The following is an 18,754-nucleotide window of genomic DNA, read 5'->3' on the forward strand; positions in this document are numbered from 1 at the left end:
CTAAAGGTGAGCAGGGCAAATTGCCTCCTTATGTTGAGTGGAGAGTAGAGAAAGAATGGACGAGACATTTCAATGAAATTTGATTTAATTTTCCAAGCAAGGAGACCTCTCCTGACCAAAGGTTGCTAAGCTAGCAAGTTTCTTTAGCCTTATGCTTCCATTAAACTTTTTTTTATTGTAGCATTTTGTGATGATTCAACCTAACCTTCTCCAGAGGAGGAGTCTTCTCTCTCCCACCTCAGCCCTATTTGACTGTGACAATTGCAGACTGGCTCTTTCGTTTTAACCATGGCATGGTGCCATTCTGTCAACCTCCAGTTCACAAACTGCTTCTCCTCATACATTTAGCACATTTTAGTACATTTTCCTCAAAGAGGATAAGATTCAGATGAGGCATGAGTGCGATTCTCCATACCTGTCTTCTTAGGGCTAATTAGCCGGAGAGAATTACTCCTAGTAAAACCTTCTTAAAGGTTAATACAGTTAATGCATTTCTCCTATGTGTCTAAGAGGTGTAAGTTTCAAAGAGATAATTCAAAGAGAAATGGGAGTAGAAGAGACTTTAATCAATTCCTTTCTCATTCCTTTTTCCCAAGGTGGAATCAACCCCATCTGTGATGTTGCTAACATGTTTAGTCAAATAGCCTTCTAGAAATGGAAATTTCACAACTATCCCAGAAAATCTATTCTAGTGCTTTCCTGCTGTTACTTTTTTTTTGATTTTTTTCCCTAGACACCAGACTCTTTCTTGCAGAAGTGTAAGCAGACTCCTTCTAGTCTTATCTTTTCAGACAAACTGCACAAATTATTCTCTTCCTCTTTAGAACAGATCTTTGCATATTTGAAATTATTATCACAGGTTGCTCTACTACGCCATACATTCTCCCTGCTTTCCCTAACCTCATTTTCTATACTGTAGAATAAATATTCCTATTTCTTCAAGATTTCTCCATAATGCACATTCAATAGGCTTTGATTCTCATCAGACTCTTCTGGATTCTCTCCAGTTGCTCGTTGTTTTTTCTAGAGCAACATGGTGCCCAAAACAAGACACAGTATTTCAGTTGGAGCCTTAGAAGAGTTATTTCATGTGTTTTTACAGTTCGCAGTCTTATTAACACATCCTGAAAGGATGTTTTCCTTTCTCCTCCATTAGCAGCTTGCAATCAGATTTTGATCTACAGCACTTTCTAGATGATTTGTTGAGAAACACTTAGATAATTTTGAATTCTAAATTTAGAAATCTTCCTTTACTTTGTGTTGTTTCCAAATCTAACATTGTGTTGTCTATCCTGTTATTTAGATTGATTATGGAAGCATTCAATGAGTTTGATAATGCAGCACTTCTGTACAGTCTTCTTTTTAACATGGACATCTTGATTAAATCCCCTTTGATGATGTTTTGTATCTAATATTTTCTAATTTCATTTAGATCGGGTACTCATTGCTTATCAGTGAGAATATTAGGAGCAACACGTCAGAAGTCTTATTAGGGTCCTACTAAATATGTCCTCAACTGCCTGTTACCCTACTGTGAAATGAAAGTATATGGGACATGATTGTTCTTCATGAATCCATGCTGCTGTTACTCATCTCATTATCTTTAGCATTCTCATCAACTGCTCTTCGGATTATTTTTCTCATTTTTTTTTTTTAGGAATTGCAGTCAACTTGACTTGAATGTCTTCATTCCCACTCTATTTCCCTTTCTATTTAAAGAGAAACAATATATTTGATTTTTCCATCTTAACCTCTGAGAATTATCAAAGAATGTAATTCAAAGTGAAGTTCATCAGGAAAAAACATCTAAAAATATCTGATTCATCTAAATATTTTTTAACCTATTTCCATACAAAAAGGGGAAGAAATTTACCTTTCACAGAGTGTGCCAGTGTTTGCTTGAAGCTGAAGCTAGCACTTCTAGAGAACATTTATACAACAAATAAATTTTTGACCAGCTGATCACTTTTTTCTTATCATTCTTCCTATTACAAATGTATTCATAAACGTCTTTTTATTGTTATTAATGTACATTTCTTGTCTTATTTAGTGCCTCATTTTTTTGAATTTTATCTCTATATATTCATGGATTTCAGGTACTTATCCTTCTATTGATATTTCTGACCTGTTATATGCATATGTTTTGTTCTCATGCTCTACTCTGACCTTAACACAGAATATGTTATCTACAGAAGAAAAGGTCACAGCAGTCAGAAAATGAGTGTTTGTTCCCTGGAATAGTGACTCTTCTTTAGAATGGGAGTTATGTAAGAGAAAACTATTTAACAGTAGAAATTTTAGATGGAATATCTTGAAGATGTTTCAGTACTGCTTCACTAAATGCCAAAGTCACCTATCAATACTGAGGCTTAAATTGCAATATGGCCTATGCATGTACACTTCGTAAGAAGGCAGCCCTTGACACACAACAGTTTGTGATACAAATGAATGAGACTAACAGAGAATTAGTACAGAAAAGAAAGTAGTGGTTCAATAACTGCTGCAAGTTTCAAAGCTCCAAAATAAGATCATATTAAAAATTCCTAGTCCAATATCCCAAGCACAATATTATTACTTGAACTTTTTTTTTTTTGGGGGGGGGGAAATATTTATAAAACTTAGCTAAACTGCAGAACTAGAGCATTTTGCTAGTGTCCTCTCCTGTTTGGAGGTCTCTGGACTCTGACATGTAAGTCAGGGCTGCACGGGTTCTTTTATAAGCTGCTGAAGAAACACGGGTGGTGTAGATTCTGACGCTGGCTGCCTAGATATGTCCTTGAAGCAGATGGGATCAGCGTAGCAATGTACAGAGTACTATGGAGAACTTCTGATAGCTTCTGAAGAACGTCTATGATGTACTGCAACTGCCAGAAGGGTAAGATCCCTGCTCTTAGATCCCTGATCTAGGTTGGTGAGAAGAGTTTAGAAAACTGGGCAAAAATGTGTAATGATAAAAGACACAGAAACACAGTGCACATTGGAGGAGGTTTGATCTCCACGTGACGAACAGGATTCAACTTGTATACTGTGGCTATTTGTCAGGATTTTCTGAACATAGAGCAATGTATTTAGTAATTGCTGAATGGTGCAATACAGCTCTCTCCTATTCAGTTCTCCATCTTCTTTTTCTCTTCCTCCCCACTTGGTAGATTTAACTACATTCAACTACAATATGATAGAACTGTTGCAGACTTGCTCTGAAATTGATTCTAATCTGATTCTTACGATTTAAATGAAGTCCCTTAACTTTTTTTACATTAAGAGAGAACTTTTGTAAAGGAACCTTTGATTCAGTAATTATAGTCAGTTGAAGTCAGTGGTATTTCTGGTAGAGTAACAAGTTACTGAGTATTATGTAAATGTGTCAGAATTAGTGTACAGTTATTAAATGGCTGGAAGTACCAGTAAGGAAGAAAAATTGTTGGTGGCTATAAAGGCTCATAATTAATCCTGATGGGATGAAATGGAGCAAAGAGCAATTTAGGCTGAACTCTAGAAAAATTGCTTAACAGTAAGAGCTATCCAACTCTATAATAGCTCACTAACTGAGTAATGAAAGCAACTTTCAGTGTTACACTAGAGTGGAAAAAGCATTGAAATACACTTCAGGGATTTATTCTGAAATTGTGAGCTGGATAGTGACATTTTAGAATATATGAGTAAATCTGTCTTCTTCTAAAATCCAGTTAACTGGGCTATATATTTGGGCAATATATATATATTTTTTTTGCCTGAATATTTCATATTCTGAGTTACAGGTGTAGGGAAACATACGTAACCTGGAAAAAATCACATCCTAGGTGTGTGAAAGGTCCAAATATTCCAATTCCCTTTAGGAATTATTAACAAACAGAGGAGTTCAGTACTTTCGGAAGAAATCTAAACTCAAATTTTCAACATAGAATTGAGAAAGAAGCAAACTCATAACTGCAGGGAAAATGCAGTTAAAGTGGGAAGCGGGAGAATGGGAACAGGCTAGACTACACTGTACTTAACTGCTGACTTGTGTTTCTATGAAAACAATAATAAAAAGAAGGCATTGAAATCAGGGTGTGATTTCCATACTCTGCTGCTCTTGGGCTGAGGCCCAAGAAGTGTAATCACCTATCTATGCACTGTTCTGTGTGTGCATATGATGTTAATATGTTCTCCCAGTAAAATTTTGTTAAGCCCATTTCTTTCAGGCACTGCACATCTAGCATGCGAGGCAACTCTAGCAGCTAGGGTGAAGGATATGCCCCTACCAGGTCAGATCGCACGGCTCAGGACAGCTGCAGCTGTGGCTCCATCGAGAGCAGAGCCCAGCAGCTGGCCTTTGAGCGTGAGAGTCTCCTGCAATGGCACAGCCACAGCTGCAGCTCTCCGCAGCCCCTCGTGCCAGGGGCAACCTGGCGGGACATGAACCACAGGTTAGCCCTGGTAGCCCCCTGGGGCATGCAAGGTCCTGAGCTGGGAGAGGAGCTGGGGTACCACCTTGCAGGTAAGTGCAGAAGGGGAGCAGCGAGCAGGAACGAGTTCTCTCACAATGGTTGCGTTCAGCTTGATCGGTTTGGAGATTGCATCTGGAACATTGGATCTGAATGTGATTTTGACTGTGTTACCACAGTTCAGTGGGGTCTTTATAGTCTGGAGAGCTCAAAATCTATATAATAATGACTTGCAATATTGACAATACCAGTAAAAAGGTTAGTATGTTGGGAAAAACAAACAAACCAACAAACAAATTTATAATGTATAATCTATTTTATACAGCAGTTAGCAAGTAACTTTATCTATGTCTGCTGGAATGTTTGGAGAAAATTGCATGTGTTTGACATGCACTTGTGAAGGTTATAAATATGCTTTTGAGTTCAGGGCTCCAGCTTCACTTTCTCTAGTCAGAGAGGAAATTAATAATATAGAAAAAGATATTAATTCCAGGAGAGCCTGGAAACTGAAATATTTTCACTGCCTTACTGGGAAAAAGCTATATCTCATTACCTGTGTGTTCATCAGCTAGTCAAGTTCAGTATATCTGCTTCTCTTCATCGGAGAGAATCTGAAACTCACTGCAAACCTTTAGGGTAAGTATCCAGTTGCCACATGAGTTTTGGACTTTCGGATGCTATTTAATTAAACAGACAAAACCTGCACAGATTTTTTTTTTCTACTTTTTTCAATCCCAATTTCAGTTGCCAGAAGAAGAATCCTTAGAAAGGGAAAGTTGGCTTTATAGCTGTTCTTTCAAACTCTAATCACCAGATTTGTGAGAATACGAGAAAATTTAGGTTATACACCAACTCCGTATCTCATCTCTGTAAGATTATAAAGTGAAGCTTAAGAAGGATGACTGAAAAAGTTAAACTTAGGTCTAAAGTCTGACTTACTCAACCATCTGCCTTAACAAGTTCCAAAATATGTCTTATCCAACCTTTAAAAAAAAAGACTAGTAATATTTTAACTTTCTGCTTTCATGATAACTGTTTAAATTGAGAATATTTAACATTCCATTCTTAAACTATTATAAAATGAAGAACAATAGGTTGGCTAAAGAATCTACCATCTGTAATGCACATTTAAAATGTTTTAACAAAATTGCTCTACAAAATAGTAGGATTCTAGAATAAACTTTCACATGACACTATTTTTACTATAGTAAAATAATAATGTCAAATAATAAGTCAAATACAGACTTAGAAGACTATAAGAATCTTTTCAATATCTGCAAAAGATAATTTTTAGTTTATGGTGATAAAAATTGGTGAAACATGGCTTTTATCTCTTATGGCTCAGATATATTTGCAAAGATCTGATTAAGCTGAACAGCTTGCTTAGATGTCTTTCCAAAGATTTGCAAGGCTTTAAGGATTTCACAGTGATTACCTCTGCCATATGTTTCTTTGAAAAGCCAGTTTTGCCAGGTCATCATAATATGCAGATTAAACTTGTAAATGTGAGCAAACTTTCAGAATCAAATAAACTGAATGTTAAGTGCCTGTTACTACTTTTGATTATCATGTTACACAGACCATTTTTGTAACAGCAAAATTATAAAATAAAGAGGATAGACAGGTAATAAATGAAGTTGCCATTTGGAGTGACAGCTGGGGTAGCAGAAAATTCTGTTTGTCAGGGGTTACTGCTATTAATTATTTTACATATAAATTGCCTGGTTCATCTCTGTTTGGCAAGTTTTCTTGCAACTGCCAGTATTTAGTGTTCAATTCTTTAAGCGAATACTTTGAAATATTTTCTGTTCTTATTCCTTATGAATAACTTATACTTGGCATCTGAAAAAAAGGCAGAATACACATTAGAGGTTTGAATTTCTATTCTCAAAAATCTTGAGGTAGATGCTGGGCTAGGAAAGGAACCTGAAAGGGACCGAGGGAGAGATATAGGCCTAGAACGTACCTGTGTCCTCAGGTCATTTGTGTATCATATCTAAGTAGATATGCAGTTGAATTTGTTAAATGAGACAGAGAGATCTTCTCACTGAGAAAAGCTTGGAGCATTTTTATTTCTATCAACCTATCCACAAACCAGAAAATTGGAAAATCTATCCATATAAACAAATAAAACCAAAAAAGTCTAGCTGTATCGTCTTCTTTTGGACTGTGAGGTAGATCTGTGAAAATAGATCCCTAATATTTATTTATCCTGAGTTCCTGGCAAACAGTAAAGTATGTAGGTGACTCTACTTAATGCACCTTCAAAGGTATTTATGGAAGAAAAGGGAGACATTGCTGCCTAGAGGAGCTGAAACAGATCTGGCAGTTGTAACGTGGCATCTTTATGGTGAGGACATCTTCTGGTGATGAGACTCTACAGGGATTCCTTGATCATGGGAGAAGCTGCCTGGAATTCAAGAGTTTCTAGCAAGTTTGCATCACCTTTGCTGCATGTTCAGCACTGTAGAGATCTAGGAGAGCTACTGAAAACTATAATCAGTCCTAGTTTACTGTAGTACTACCTGGAATTATTGTTATGTTTCAGGTAAAAGTTTGTGTGCTGATCAGGGAATTCATACTCAGGAATTAGGGAAATAAGAATTGATTCCCTTTATGTGAAGTTTGCTTAGGAATCTTAAGATTCTGGTGAAAAAAAGTTAGCAGGATCCTAAAGAAGGTATTCACAACATATATTTAACAGTCTGAAGTGTTTTCTATAGAGGATGGGGAGAAGTTTGAGGAATAAAATAGATACCGTAACTTAAGAGATGATTAAAATTTTAAATTGTTTTCAAATTAACACAGAATCAGAATGAGGGAAGGAAGAAGGCAATGAAATGAAATGGATGATAATGAAATGAAATGGATAGCCATAATTAAACACTTAGCAGAAAAAGACATTGAGAAAAACTGAGGTGAGGAAATAACTAATCTGTTAATGTTAGTCAAAATGGCTAGGGGAAAGCGACAAGTATATCAGGGCAATACATACTAGAAAGAAGGAGTTGTACCAACATGAATATAAATAACTCATTAAGAAAGAAGATAGCAAATAAATGCAGAGTCTGAATAAACAGGAGGTGAATTATAGCTCATTAAGAAGTAGGTGTAGGAGTGCTTGGAAACACTGTGAGCATGCTCATTTCAACTATCCGAGACAATATACGCTTCATACGATAATGGTAAACAAAATTCATTAGCTCTGAAAAGTCATTGAACATAAGGAAAGTAGCAGATGATTGAGAATTGTTTGACTATGGAAAGATGTTCCAGTATTTCTTTTGCCTGTATTCATTCACCAAAAGGACATGATGTGATTGTGGCACTTTTTTATGTTTCTACCACTTTTCCTTCATGAGTGAGAGAAGGATCTGTAAGAAAGGAAACTAAGACTATATATAAAAATCCAATTCTCCTCTATGTTATTGCTCATGCCTACATTTTAAAAAAAGTGTGTTAATATTATAAATATTGTAAGAATTTATTCGTAGAACTTTATGAATGCTGGCCTGTACCCTGGCTATTAGAGGGAATGTATAACTCTCACTCATAAACAATGCTTCTTCAGATGCTTAATGCTATAGATGTGGGAAGAACAAATAAAACACACCCAAAGGCTTCCCAGATACAAATTCCAGAGTGAATACTAAAATAAAAATAACGCATCTGCCCATGTGTTAGAGCTACATCTAGAGATACATCTTAAGGATATAATAAACTTAGTAATTTTAAACTTTGTTTTGCCTGAGCAAAATATTTTGCCACATATAAGGACTTTACACCGTAGAGGTTCAACTCATTTGACATTTGACATGTGTATAATAGCTATAAAAGTATAAAAAGGCATCTAAACTGGGTCTAGTTTAAAGTGTCCTTTACAACTGGTGTAGAGAAACAGGGTCTCCAAAGAACATCATCTCATCCTACAGCAACTGAAAAACAAGCTGATACTGTGTGTGTCCCAGGGGAGGCAGGACTCCTCCAGTTCCAGTATCATATCCTAAAAGCCATCATAGGGACAGATTTTGTAGTTCCAGATATATTTTTTTCTGTGCTTATAAAAGCAGAGAGAATTAAGGGGCCAATGTGGAAACAAATGGGCTCTGCAGACCGCAAGAAAGTGCAATCTCAGATGATGCTAGTAAATACACTACGAGAGTAATTCTTTCCCTGTTGGAGTCAGGGGGAGACAGCTCTCCTGGGGGAACCAGGAGGGAAAGGAGAGCAGGCAGACAGGTCACTGGCTGTGAAGAGACCTTTCTCACATGAAGGAGACAACTAACAGAGAAGGAAGATTTACTAAAGCTCTTTCTTGGAGATAACATGACAGAAAGCATGAGTGTTTAGGGAAAATTCAGTTGCCTACACCCAAGATCTCCATAGCACCTATGCTAGCAATCAACTGAAATGGGAGGTTCCTAAAGCCTTTGGAAAGGTTCTTGCTTTCTGTGTGTGTGTGTACATACGTATGCAGAGAGAGAAAATGTACTTGGAATTACAGTAGCAAGCAGAAAAAGAGGAAACAGAATGAAGAAGGTAGAGAAGAAGAGAAACATATGGAACAAAAAGACAGGATACCAAAGCTAGGGAAAATATTGAAGAAATACTGATTAGTCTGTTTTAGTCACTGCATAATGTTAGCCTCTGTGTTAAAAGAGTAGCTCTGAAGGGTGCAACAGACTTAAATACTGCCTTTTTCCCTTGTCATCTTCAGAAAAAGGGTTACCACCTCTGTCTCTCTTTTGTGTTTCTCTTATCTCTTATGTCTGTCCACCTCCCTCTCCTTCTCTCTCCAAAACTGACCCTGCACAATTCTGTTCTATTTCTCCTGAACATATTTCTGCCTGTCCTAACAAATATGGTTAGCAGACTGGGACGGTGTAAATAGCAAGCTTCTGTACTAAAGGCCCAGAAAAGGTCCTACCAATTTCCATACATAAAGTGCTGGAAGATAAAACCTGAATCAGCTGGATTATTCCTGAATGTGGGCTAATGCTTACATGATCACAAGCTAATGCTACTGTGTGCTTTTACAGAGAAATGCAGGAGCAGATCTTCCATTCACCCTGGGATCCAGCCGTGGTTTTAGGTGAATGACAGATATACATTCTAGTGAACCCCACGTAGTCTTAATTTTGCATTTACTTGCTGTTACAAATTAATCTTGAAGTCCTCATCTTGAAAGAACAGATGTTTCTGAAATAAAATTAATGTAATATATTGATGGCAGGCTAAAAAATTGGGAAAATATAAATAGTTAGATGAAAGATATGTGTTTCCATGCAATCATTGTGATGACAATTAAAGATAGGTGTGATTAATTGTTACAGAACTGAAGATAGCTTTAGCACCGATTCTAAAAGGTTGATCATTTTGATGATGCGGGAACATATTTATTGAACAGATCTATGCATGATTTCTGATGTCCCTTTGCCATCAGTCAAACATTTTATTTATGGAGATATGCATGACAGTTTCTTAAAATTCTATCTGTTTCTGCTGCTTATTCATCATAATTTTCTTACCAGAAATGTTTGCTTTAGTTATGAATATTATCTGCTGTAGCTAATAGCTATTTATTCATTACGAGGCAACTTTGGACACGTTGTGTTTGGACTGAAAACTAAATAGCGGTCTCATTATTGATGTTAATTTTTTAACTGCAGATTTTTTAATGCAGAATATTTTTCCAGACATCTTCCTGTCTGTTTATTTTCTCTTTTCTCTGCCAGTCTCAGTTCTGAGTTTCTCAAAATGAAATTACTTTAAATGCTAGAGGCAAACATATTGAATCTGAAAGTAAAATAGAAACCTTGCTAACTCTCAGCTATGGTGAATTGCTATTTAATATCACTGACACTTTCATCTTTGGTCAATTAACAGAAGTATAAACATACATGAGGTCAAACTTTGATCAAAACAAACAAAAAAGTGCTTTTAGTTTATTCATTGGTTTTCATTTTTCCCACTTTGGAGGAAATAGCAGAGGAATATTCCTCATAGCAGAGGAATACAATAAACTGATTCTCTCTGATGTGCCAAGAAATGATTCTTGCAAAGACCTACACTTTGAAATCTTAGCCATAAAATTGCATACCAGTATGGTTCTGGAATCACCCCAGTGAACCCACTGATTCTGTGACAGTGGCAGCCTTGGCCCATTTTCCTCTTTGGAAGCCTGCAGATCAGCCCCTCTGAGAGCACTTCACATCTGCTTCCTTGAGGTGGGATCTGACCATGACTCACAACCGCGGGCTGTGTGTGGCTGCTCGGAGGAGGTCCCCGATCCAAACCCTTGGAGGAATAGAGGCAAATGGAAAGAATGGAGAGTTGACCTTTGTGTGTTTGGGGCCCTTGGGGGTGCCCTGGCTGCTGCTATATCTACTCCTGTCCCCAGTGTGTCCCTAATGCACAGCTCTGGTGGCTTGCAACCCTCTGTGAAGTGGGGTGTGGAGGTATGGCCAGGTGACCTCTGGTGGCGATGGGCCATAGCCCCAGTGTCTTGCTGCTCCCTGAAGGAGAAGATGGCTGGAGGGAGTGCTATGCATGGGGAGTCCCACCAGGATGGGCAGATTGGGAGTGCTTCAAGGTGATGTCAGAGTCCAATACTCTCTGACCAGACTCTTTTAGATATTCCACTCATACAGATAGTGTAATGTTTAATATAAGAGTTTAATTTAAAAATATTTGATGTTACACAGGATTTTTGATTTAGCAGAATGATACAGCAATATACTGAAATCACAATACAAGTGTAATTTTTATGACTTGTCTCTATAATATGCTCACCATCACAACCCTTGGTGTCCCCAGTTACCAGGAAGAAATATGTGAGTTGAAGCCAGCTCCAGCCCATTTCTCTGAGTCTCCTGATGGCAGGGCTGCCTGATCCATGCTCTGGCCACCAGCAGCTTCTGGCACAAGGAACGGGGAACACTGTGGGGTGTTACCTGCAGACTGAGTCCTCCCTGCTTTGCAGGATCCTGTGCTCAAAGGCTGCTGGAGAAAAGCACACTGTTAGCTGTTGCCCCTTTTCAGCTGCTGGATTGGCCTGTTATATGTTATATGGCTTCATTTTGGGTTTCTCACCCTGTGGGAAACAAGAAGATAGGAAGTTTGATTTGTGATTCTGTGATTTGGGTTCCTATATGTTATTTTGTGGGGAGGAAGGTTCAATTGACACTTTTGTTTCTTGCCAAGTAACTGGATGAATGCTGCCCTGAACAGTGAATAATATAGCTGGAGACTGATTTTGTATCATTTCCATCTACTAATGCATGTTTAGACATCTAGTATCTAGGGGCCAAGCCCTGATGCATAGCTCTATGCTAAGGGGACAAGGGGGAGGGCTCTGGCCCTTGGTTCAGCACCAAGCCCACCGGAGGATGACCTTGTCACACATAAGTTCAGGTAGTCTTCAGAGTGACTTATTGCTGTGCACAGAAAGATTCTTCAAAGCTATGGTCAGTCTGGATAGGATTACGCATGACATTTAAACACAATACTAAATTTGTTTGTCAATTATTTTTTTCTATATGAGAAATTTCTGAAAGTTTTCAGAAGGAAATATACTCCATCTGATGACTTTTCAAAACAGAAGCCAGCTTGAAGTTTCCACTAACTTTTCTCATCATTTGTCAAACCTTTGATACACTATTGATATGTAAAGTCTACTAAACTGTGAAAATTTAAATATTTAGGCCATGTTCAATGTGGATTTTAACTCAAATGCAGGTTACTGAGAGGAAAACCCTGCATTACTTTAGTAACTTGTCAGTGTTGTTTGCTTGCTTACTTATTCTAGTCTTTCCTTAGGGATGAGAATTAACTTAACCAGGACATAAAAATGTAAACATTTTGATTTTTTAATTGTTTGTCCTCAGGCATGCAATTTGCTGATTCACTTAATTAGTTCTTCAGCTATAATTTGTACTGAGGATTAGTATGAAAATATATTTTAATTTGTTTTCTCCTTTCTGGTCATATCTTGTCAAATGTGCTAAAGGCTATTTGAATAGGAAGATTCCTCTCTGCCCTTGAAACCTCTGCAGAGCTGTTGACTGTCCCCAGGCTGATATAAATTCCCTTCAGAAGGAAAGCTGGCAATGATCTTATAGAAATCTAAGAGGTCTGGCTTTGGAAACATTTCATACAAAACCTGATTAATAAATATTAGTATTTAAAAATTGAAAATATTTACAAATTTAATGTCAATAACTAAAACAAAATGCTCTCTTTTTAATTGTTTCAAAATGCTTCAATTTCTTAGTTTATTTCTTCTTTCTCTGTTTTGTTTGCTTGCTTGCTTTTGAGATGTGAGGGATACCAAAGCCATCAAAACCCATTTATTTTCTAAGAGATTTTTTTAACAATGAGAAAACATTTAAATGTATATTCACTATTTGTGTCAAGAACAAATTTATTAGTAACAGTTCACTGACAAACAATAAATATTTACTCATGACTATGCTGTAAATATAAGCAATGTGTGATATATTATTTGATGTTTTAATTTTCAAAGCCATTTGTCTGGCTAAAGTTAGTCTCAGTTTCCAGAAAAATTTTAAGACACACATCAGACATCTTCCCAGGAACAGGAAGGTAATATCAACTTTGATAGCATGGAATAAATGCTGTGCTGCATCAAGGGCTTCTGCCTTATCCCAAATGCCAGAGGATTTGGTACCTTAATTGCAGGTGTATGAAAAAAAGAGCTATGCTTAAAACTAACTATATGGGCTTCATATAAGGTGGGATGAACTGTTTCTCAGCACTAGAATGAGAAAAGAAGTCTAGTACCTCTTCTAGGTTGTTCTTTGAACCAGGAAATTAGTATTTCAATTTAATACCACTGCACAATTCTGGTAAAAATTCCTCAGTGATGTATGTTTATACCAATAGATGTTTAGTAGCTCTATAGCACAAGTATTAATGGAAGCTGAGACATTGTTGTTCTATAAATTTAAGTCTAGCACTCCTGTTTATAAATTGTGCCGTATGGCTCATGGGATTTACATATTGGATTTGGTACATTAGTGCTTTTAACATCCAAATAGAGTTCTTTCCTCTTTACTACAAGATCAAATATTATGTATATTTTAATCAACCCATTATATTTGGAAGTAAAGCTTAATTAATATTCATAGATTGCAGGTCCAAAAACTTTTGGTTTCATGGAGTGTTTTTCACTGAGAAAGTAAGTAAATAACATTATAGTCTGCAGTGATACCCTTTGTTAAGTCAGTGTCATTAACTATACAAGGTGTTGAGGGTCAAACTGATCTTCAAAAATGATCTGCTGAAATGTAGATTTCTGTAAGTTGACTTGAGGAGCCAAATAAGACACATGAACTAGGACAGAAATATTTGGAAAAGGTGAGAAAGTATATTGTAGAAACTAGGCCGTTCAGCCAAGCGAGAAGGCAGATTTTAATGCATTGAAATGCCGCAGGAAAATGGGGAGTGAATGGCCTTGAAGTAGCACTTTGGATCTGCCTGGGAAGCAGGGACTTAGCTAAGACATTTAAAGAGAAGCAAAGCAACACATTTTAATGAACTGTACGATGACGAGAAGGTGAGTGCGAGTGGGCCAAGTGGAACAACAGGGGATGAGTTAGAGCAGAAAAAGATAAAGACTCTAAAACTCTAAACTCTAAAGACTCTAAAAAATGTCAATGATGCAGATGGAAAACAAGAATGTGTAAAGCAAGCAGCAGGATTTGGAGATAACTTGCAGACATGGAGTGAGCTTGGAGTACAAGGTGCTCCCCAGGGTGGCCTGCATAACTTGGCAAAAGCTAGGAGAGTTATCTCCGCAGTGTAGTTAGATAAACCTGTAATGTGTTTGCACTTTCAGTGGGGACAGATACTACTCACAAAATAAGCAAAAAGAGAAGACCTTTTATAAAAATAGCTGTCATTGATAAAATGATGTGAAGTGCTTTGGATTTTGGATTTATTTTCTCTCAAATGTCTAAGCTAACAAAATTTCCAGAAACAATGTGAAAATCTTTATTTTCTGGAAATGATGATCACCAAAAGATGTGTTGCATAAAATATTTTGTAAAGTTTTTGAAGATAAATAGGTCTCTAGTGCCTGTGGGAGTGCTTTGCACATTCAGCTGTTTTGAGGCTGGTATATCATTGATTAATATAGAAATGTGATGGTGGAACAGTGTCCCATAGCTAATGAAGAGTGAATAAAACAAAAAAACAAAGATTTTTCTCTCTCACACTTTTTTTTTTGTTAAGCATCTGTTGCAACATTTAATTCCCTCTCTTTTCCTTAAATTGAATTCCTTAGAGAATCTGAGGAATTTCTGTGTTTGGGTCACAGTTAATAGTAGCTTAAAGGGATGATTTCAGACATGCACATTTATATCAGGCTGGAAAATATGCATATATGTATTTACTATTATTTCCAGTGCTATCCATCAAAAGGTAATAAACCTTTAAAGGTGTGTCAGGCAGTGATGTGTATAGCTTAAAAGATTAGTTTAAACAAGCACCCGAAACTTCAGACTTCTCTGAAGTCAAAGAAAGATTAGTTAGGAGACACTTATCACTTCCTCATATAATGACTCTTTCATTTTTAAATTAGAAGGAATGATATAACATGTCTGAAGTCTCAAAACATATTTAAATGAGGGCATTAACTTCTCTACTGGTGAGGGACATACACTGTGCATGTTTTCCGTAAAATTAACAGCTATCTTTCCGAAAGCTGTCATCTGAGTGAAGGAGAAGAGCAATAAGCTATGGAACTCTTATCCTTCTCAGGTTTTATCAGCTTCACAATTAAAACTGCGGTCTATGTTATTATATGTAATAAAGTAAGGGGGCTATTGTAGCATTTTCATAGGAACCTCAGGGTATTGCAATACTAGCAGTGACCCACCAAGGCTGGTAACCTGTTTCCAACAGGCTGCAAGAATTCCTGGCCAGGTATATGGCCATATAAAGTAATGACCACAATATTTTTCTGTTGCATTTCAATGGCCACACAAATCTAATACCATAACACTATTTGGTTTCCTTTCCTCTCTTTTGTAGGTCTGAAAAAGATGTGTTGCCATTCCCTGTTTCTCCATAATAAGCCTGATCATGCTAGGGGTGCTATCATTACACTTGCTTATAGGTTTCACAGTATTTTACAAGACGGATTAAAGTAGTCTAGCTTTCTCTCTTCTTTATTCACCTTCTTTTTAATCTCCTAATATGGGTAAAATTCTTGCACCTAGTAAATCTCCCATCCTTTGAGTGTGGGAAAAAAATCAAAATCTTTCATAAAACAATTGTTTGCCCATAATTAATAATTTGTGCCTCAAAATTTATGCTTCTGAAATTCAAAATAGAAATTAAATTGGCAAATGCATACAGTACAGATTTCTCTTTTCCCACTGAACTGTAGAAACAGATTGAAATGTTTTTAAATATTTGTTCAGGAACACTTTATTTTAAACTAGCAGCTTATAGTTTTACCAACGTATTTCAAAAGCTGAAATAAATAATTTTTCCTTTGTTTATTCACTTAACAACACCGTTAAAAAGACTGGTTATACAGCACTCTGTAAAACCTAACATCTTTCTTGCCAGTAAATTCAGGTTTGACCCTTTGAAAAGCCACCTAGTTGCTCATTCTGCTCTGTAGAGAAAAAGAAATAAAATTAGTAACTTTTTTGTCAAAGGCATTTCATGCAAGTGTGAAAAGCTATCAAAGTGAAGTATAGTTTTAAATACCTCATCTGTTTGTTAGCTGTCACAGGCAGCATCATCTTCCAAACAGGAACAGATTTGACTAATTATCAACTACAGCCAACCCAGGCAGCTGATACATTTTGTTCAGGGAAATCTAGAGTAAAATTGTGATGAGGCTCAACATTGTCAGATTTTATACAGGCTCTGTGTTTAAAAAGAAAAAAAAAATCTTCTTTTGGAATGAGAGAGGTGAGCCTGGAAGGGCTGTGGTCTCAAATAAGGGCTGCTCAAGAAGCCACTCAGAAAACAACTATGTGAGCAAGACAAGTTTTGGTAGAGGCTGAAGGCAAAAGCAAATTGTCTGGTGGAGCAGCAGGTTTACAAGAAGCAGCAACGTACTGCGAAAGAAGATATAGACAGGTTTGCAGCCAGAGAAATACTTCCTACCCTTCAAGAAGCTGATAAAAGAAGAGTCCTGGCAAGAAAGGCTTGAAAAGAAACACAGCCTGTTTAGCCCTTGCTGCATTTAGGGAAACAAGACGTTCTTTTCTTAATATTAAGAAAAGATGTAACTTCGTTACTTGTCTGTTTATGGGTTTGTTTGTTTGTTTGTTTGAAGAAGAAGAAATATGGTTCAAATAGTAGCTTAATGATATTCTTTAAAAGGGTGACAGTATGTGCATGTCTAAGTGATACACAAGCACTCTTTTGAAATGGGTACCTACCCATCAAAGACAGAATAATGACTTTTGTCCAACCTTCCAGTTGCCAATGGAATATTTAAAGTGCATTTAAAAATATAAGGAGGATTTTTTGGCACAGACAATAAGTAGAGTCTGTGACTGTGTTCTCTGAGTTTTCAAAGTGAGAGATGTGGGTTGAATGACCTTTCAACACAGTCATGAATTCATCTTTCACTGTACTTGCGGATCCTATATAAAATCTGCGCACAGCTCACACTAATGTATGCTGATAACTTAAAAAGATGTAACACTGCTAACGTTTGCAGTACTACAATGTGAGGAATAAAAAATTATGAAAGCAAAAGTACTATGTTTTTCCAAGTTATAAATATCAGAAAGCAACTGGAAATATAAGGACTCCTCATAAAACGTGTTATGTCTTAAAACTGGGCACAAAGATAAGGAAAGAGGGAGAAGGAGAATTCCATTTTAAGCCAGAGAAAAAAACTGAAATCTCAGAGCAGCTCCAGTCAACAATAAGGACCTTTACAGGACATGACAGCAGTAGGCTGTGGAAGCTGAAGAATCTGTCCTACAAATGAGTGGGATGACAGAGGCATTAAGCAAAATCCTTACTGTCCACTGGAATCATAACAGAGTGGGGACTGTGAAAACAAGTGTTTTCAAAAACACTTGATCTTTTAAAAATGTGTTTAGGGATAAAATTGATTCTGAGTTCTATCATGCATCAAGCCATTCTATTCTTACCAGTACCAAAATCTTTAAAACCATGGTAAAGGGAAAGCTTTCACAGTAAGGAGAAAGCTTTCATACTATAGGAAAAGTTCTCAAATGTACCCCCAAACTGGTTGCTTGTGCCTCCAGTTGCTTTCTCAAGCACATTTTCCCTGTGTCCACAGCAGCAATCTGTTTTCTAGTTGTCAGTGCTACCCGAGAAACCTCTGTGGCCTGCAGAAACCATAAGAACTGGGAGAATTCAAAATACACTGGCAAGGTCATGAAGACGGTCTAGGTTTGCATATGTCTCAAACCACTTCTGCAAACCAGCGTGCCTTAGGTGTTTCTTATCAACAGTCTTCTGAGGCTGTTTATCCAATCCAGACTGAGGAGTCTTTTGAAAGCCTGTCCCTTGTATAACAGATTCATAGATTCTGTGGTTGTTGCCATTGGCAGGGACCAGCTGATTGTCCAACATTCATAATGAGATGTCTTGACGAGTGCAAAGATAAAGAACCTCACTCCATAAACTCTGCATCAAGACTGTGACTTTTAATTGAAAATTAGAGTATCTCTTCTCAGACATGGTGGAAAACTTCAGCATTGTATTCTCATTAAGACTTTTTTTGTGAATTTAAATAACAATGTATATTCAATGTCTGACTTTTTTTTCCTCTTTTTAAATGCAGATTCAGGAATTGCATATCAGAAGCTAGTTTCCTATGTAGGTTCTGACCAGCAGTATTAAAATCATCCTTTAACCTGTTTTATAAATAAGTAAATAATCCAGCCTTTCAAAAACTCTAAGGCATATTTCTTTGACTCTGTAACTCCTTTCTGAATCCTCCTCTCCAATTGATAAAGGTCTCTCTTGAAATGTGTGTACAACCTCAGGCACTGTGTTCAACCTTTACTAAATTTGACTCTAGTGTTTCTAATACCTGAAAATGCCTTATTTCTAGTATTTCTGGGTATAACATTTGAGGTACTTTTTTCGTTACTGTCATCTTTATTTGCATTTCATAAGATATCAGTTTGTATTTACTTCCTGTATTCCCCATGTGTTGTGTATTGGAGGGATGAGGAGTTTTATTTTCTTGTTGTTTTCACTTCTACTCAACAAGTACAGATTTTAAATTAAAAATACTTTCATTCTCTTGCATATGTTAAAATGTTTTCAGATAATTCCTCTTTATAATTCATAGT

Source organism: Rhea pennata, chromosome 2, assembly GCF_028389875.1.
Source record: "Rhea pennata isolate bPtePen1 chromosome 2, bPtePen1.pri, whole genome shotgun sequence".
Classification (NCBI taxonomy): Eukaryota; Metazoa; Chordata; class Aves; order Rheiformes; family Rheidae; genus Rhea; species Rhea pennata.